Genomic DNA, 4,738 nt, shown 5'->3' with positions numbered 1-4,738 from the left:
GCTGTCAGCAATGAGCGTGTGTTCGAATTGGTGGACGTAAAGACCTGCCACGCTTGGGGCGAAAACGCTGCCCATGGATGTTCCATTTGTCTGGAGGTAGAGGGTTCCCTCACAAGTAATTTTCCTTTAGTGTTACAATTGGGGGTGGGGTCGCACACTACTCACACACCAGCGGGATCGCCCCTAAGGACTGTGGTAAGTGTAGTTCGTGTTCCGCGATGCATCTTCTTTCCATTCTCTGCTATCTTCGCTTTCTTCGCCATCCCTGGACACGTGTTTCGGGGTATTTACCCCTCATCAGCAGGGATTAGGCCATGTTCTGGGGTTGCCGGTGGCTGCCAAATATTGCCAGGTTTAGTATCACTCAGGCACGCAGGTGCGGGGTCCCAGGCTCGTCAGCCAACTGCTCGAGGGAGCTTTAACATTACAATTGGGGGTGGGGTCGCACACTACTCACACACCAGCGGGATCGCCCCTAAGGACTGTGGTAAGTGTAGTTCGTGTTCCGAGATGCATCTTCTTTCAAATCTCTGCTATCTTCGCTTTCTTTGCCATCCCTTTACACGTGTTTCGGGGTATTTACCCCTCATCAGCAGGGATTAGGCCATGTTCTGGGGTTGCCGGTGGCTGCCAAATATTGCCAGGTTTAGTACCACTCAGGCGCGCAGGTGCGGGTCCCAGGCTCGTCAGCCAACTGCTCGAGGGAACTTTAACATTACAATTGGGGGTGGGGTCACACACCAGCGGGATTGCCCCTAAGGATTGTGGTAAGTGTAGTTCGTGTTCCGCGATGCATCTTCTTTCGATTCTCTGCTATCTTCACTTTCTTCGCCATCCCTGGACACGTGTTTCGGGGTATTTACCCCTCATCAGCAGGGATTAAGCCATGTTCTGGGGTTGCCGGTGGCTGCCAAATATTGCCAGGTTTAGTACCACTCAGGCGCGCAGGTGCGGGGTCCCAGGCTCGTCAGCCAACTGCTCGAGGGAGCTTTAACATTACAATTGGGGGTGGGGTCGCATACTACTCACACACCAGCGGGATCGCCCATAAGGACTGTGGTAAGTGTAGTTCGTGTTCCGCGATGCATCTTCTTTCGATTCTCTGCTATCTTCGCCTTCTTCGCCATCCCTGGACACGTGCTTCGGGGTATTTACCACTCACCAGCAGGGATTAGGCCATGTTCTGGGGTTGCCGGTGGCTGCCAAATATTGCCAGGCTTAGTACCACTCAGGCGCGCAGGTGCGGGGTGCCAGGCTCGTCAGCCAACTGCTCGAGGGAGCTTTAACATTACAATTAGGGGTGGGGTCGCACACTACTCACACACCAGCGGGATCGCCCCTAAGGACTGTGGTAAGTATAGTTCGTGTTCCGCGATGCATCTTCTTTCGATTCTCAGCTATCTTTGCTTTCTTCGCCATCCCTGGACACGTGTTTTGAGGTATTTATCCCTCATCAGCAGGGATTAGGCCATGTTCTGGGGTTGCTGGTGGCTGCCAAATATTGCCAGGTTTAGTACCACTCAGGCGCGCAGGTGCGGGGTGCCAGGCTCGTCAGCCAACTGCTCGAGGGAGCTTTAACATTACAATTGGGGGTGGGGTCGCACACTACTCACACACCAGTGGGATCGCCCCTAAGGACTGTGGTAAGTGTAGTTCGTTTTCCGCGATGCATCTTCTTTCGATTCTCTGCTATCTTCACTTTCTTCGCCATCCCTGGTCACGTGTTTCGGGGTATTTACCCCTCATCAGCAGGCATTACGCCATGTTCTGTGGTTGCCAGTGGCTGCCAAATATTGCCAGGTTTAGTACCACTCAGGCGCGCAGGTGCGGGTCCCAGGCTCGTCAGCCAACTGCTCGAGGGAGCTTTAACATTACAATTGGGGGTAGGGTCGCACACTACTCACACACCTGCGGGATCACCCCTAAGGACTGTGGTAAGTGTAGTTCGTGTTCCGCGATGCATCTTCTTTCGATTCTCTGCTATCTTCGCTTTCTTCGCCATCCCTGGACACGTGTTTCGGGGTATTTGTCCCTCATCAGCAGGGATTAGGCCACGTTCTGGGGTTGCCGGTGGATGCCAAATATTGCCAGGTTTAGTACCACTCAGGCATGTGGGTGCGGGGTGCCAGGCTCGTCAGCCAACTGCTCGAGGGAGCTTCAACATTACAATTGGGGGTGGGGTCGCACACTACTCCCACACCAGCGGGATCGCCCCTAAAGATTGTGGTAAGTGTAGTTCGTGTTCCGCGATGCATCTTCTTTCGATTCTCTGCTATCTCCGCTTTCTTCGCCATCCCTGGACACGTGTTTCGGGGTATTTACCCCTCATCAGCAGGGATTAGGCCATGTTCTGGGGTTGCCGGTGGCTGACAAATATTGCCAGGTTTAGTACCACTCAGGCGCGCAGGTGCGGGTTCCCAGGCTCGTCAGCCAACTGCTCGAGGGAGCTTTAACATTACAATTAGGGGTGGGGTCAAACACAACTCACACACCAGCCGGAACGCCCCTAAGGACTGTGGTAAGTGTAGTTTGTGTTCCGCGATGCATCTTCTTTCGATTCTCTGCTATCTTTGCTTTCTTCGCCATCCCTGGACACGTGTTTCGGGGTATTTACCCCTCATCAGCAGGGATTAGGCCATGTTCTGGGGTTGCCGGTGGCTGCCAAATATTGCCTGGTTTAGTACCACTCAGGCGCGCAGGTGCGGGGTCCCAGGCTCGTCACCCAACTGCTCGAGGGAGCTTCAACATTACAATTGGGAGTGGGGTCGCACACTACTCACACACCAGCGGGATCGCCCCTAAGGACTGTGGTAAGTGTAGTTCGTGTTCTGCGATGCATCTTCTTTCGATTCTCTGCTATCTTCGCTTTCTTCGCCATCCCTGGACACATGTTTCGTGGTATTTACCCCTCATCAGCAGGGATTAGGCCATGTTCTGGGGTTGCCGGTGGCCACCAAATATTGCCAGGTTTAGTACCACTCAGGCGCGCACCCCAATTGTAATTTTCCTTTAGTGCCGGTGTGGCGCATTGGAAGATGAATTCTCTGGGGGTGTGGTAGTGCCATGGTGATTCCCTGAGGATGTTCCTGAGTCATTTTATTGTGGCTTCTTGGGGTAGGCTGGTATAGAGGCTCTCAATATCCAGCCCTACAAGAAGTTGGGTCTAAGTGTTGAACTCCATTTTGCTGATCACTTGAAGCAAGTGTTTGGTGTCCTTGATATAGCTGGGCGTTTGTTTCACTAGCGGATTGAGAAAAAAGTCGCAGTAGCCTGACAGGGGCTCTAAGAGCGAATTGATACCAGACACTATGGGTCTGCCTGGTGGGGGGATTTTACCCTGTGTACCTTGGGTACAGTGTAGAAGTATGGTATTTTGACTTTCTGGGGGCAGAGGTTCTCTGCTTCTTGCTTGGAAATATGTTCAGCATTGCAGGCATTCTTTATTAGTGTCTGGATAGTGTTCTGAAGAGTGTCAGTGGGAACTTGTTCCAATCTTTTCTAATTTCTGGTGTCGCTTAACAGTCTGCGGCACACCTTGTCGTAATCTTTTTTATCTAGAAGGACAATACCTCCCCCTTTGTCAGCTGGTTTAATTATGAATGAAGGATTGGGTCTGAGATGTGGGATGTTGTCTCTTTCATCTTTGGATAGGTTGTTGAATTGATTAGTTTGACTAAGATTTTCAACGTCGTTGTATACTGCCAACTCAAAAGTGCTGATCTCAGGGGGCACTGTGGATGGTGGCGGTTTGAAGGTGGATTTAGTCCTTAGGCCTGTGACATTTGGGTTCTCATTGGTAGGTTGGTTTTCCATTGTCGATTTCTCAAAAAAGGCCTTGAGGTTGAGCTTACGGAAGAACTCAGCCAGTTCCACGTGTAACTTGAATTTGTCAAGTCTGGATGTGGGGGCGAATGATAGGCCTTTTTCCAGTACTGCTTGCTCTTTGGGTGTCAGGGAAGTGCTGGATAAGTTGAATACCCGATGTTTGATTTGAGTCTGTTATTGTTTGCTGGTGCCCGGTTGGTCTTTGGTCTTCTGATGGGTGTTGGAGCTCACTGGATTTTCCTCTTCGGCCCAGTGTACCTGCGGTTGTTGTTGGTTTTGTCTTCTCCTGCCTCTTGATCTTCGGCCCTGTCCTAAAAAAGGAATGCGGGGGCCGAAATTGCCCAGGAAGAGTGGCATTGGTCCCGGGGGATACATGGGTGGGAATCTGAAATACGGGTTCTGTATGGGGCCAAAAATATGAGGGGCTCCATAGTATTGTCCTTGTTGGGCTCCTTGCTACATGTTAGGCCACCATTGGCCAAGTCGGCCTCTGCCGCCTCGTTTGTATGAGCCAGTGCTTGAGTCACCCATTGTACGACCTACACAGTTTTTACTAGCCACTGCGGCTCATGTGGCATGCCAGGACACTACCGCACCCCGCTTGCTTTCTCTGCCCGGCCGTAAATGCTGCCTTTTTCTACATGGGTCGGTCCTGTCCTCAACTGCTGGGATTTTGGTGGGGAGTGGAGAAAATCCTTTCCAAAGTCCTGGAAAGAAGGGTGGAGCTAACACTAAAGGCCACCCATCTGAGTTTCCTGGAAGATACGGGGGTCTATGAGCTGAGTGTAGGTGGAAATTGCCCAGAGCTCCCACCCTCACAGAGCGGCAAAGGGGGTGGACTGATGTGCAATGTTGGAGCTGCTGGCTAACAAGCATGAGGATGTCCATAGTCGCACAACAAGATCTGGGGGGA

Source organism: Lissotriton vulgaris, chromosome 10 (assembly GCF_964263255.1).
Source record: "Lissotriton vulgaris chromosome 10, aLisVul1.2, whole genome shotgun sequence".
Taxonomy (NCBI): Eukaryota; Metazoa; Chordata; class Amphibia; order Caudata; family Salamandridae; genus Lissotriton; species Lissotriton vulgaris.
Note: the sequence above shows the minus strand (reverse complement) of the source record.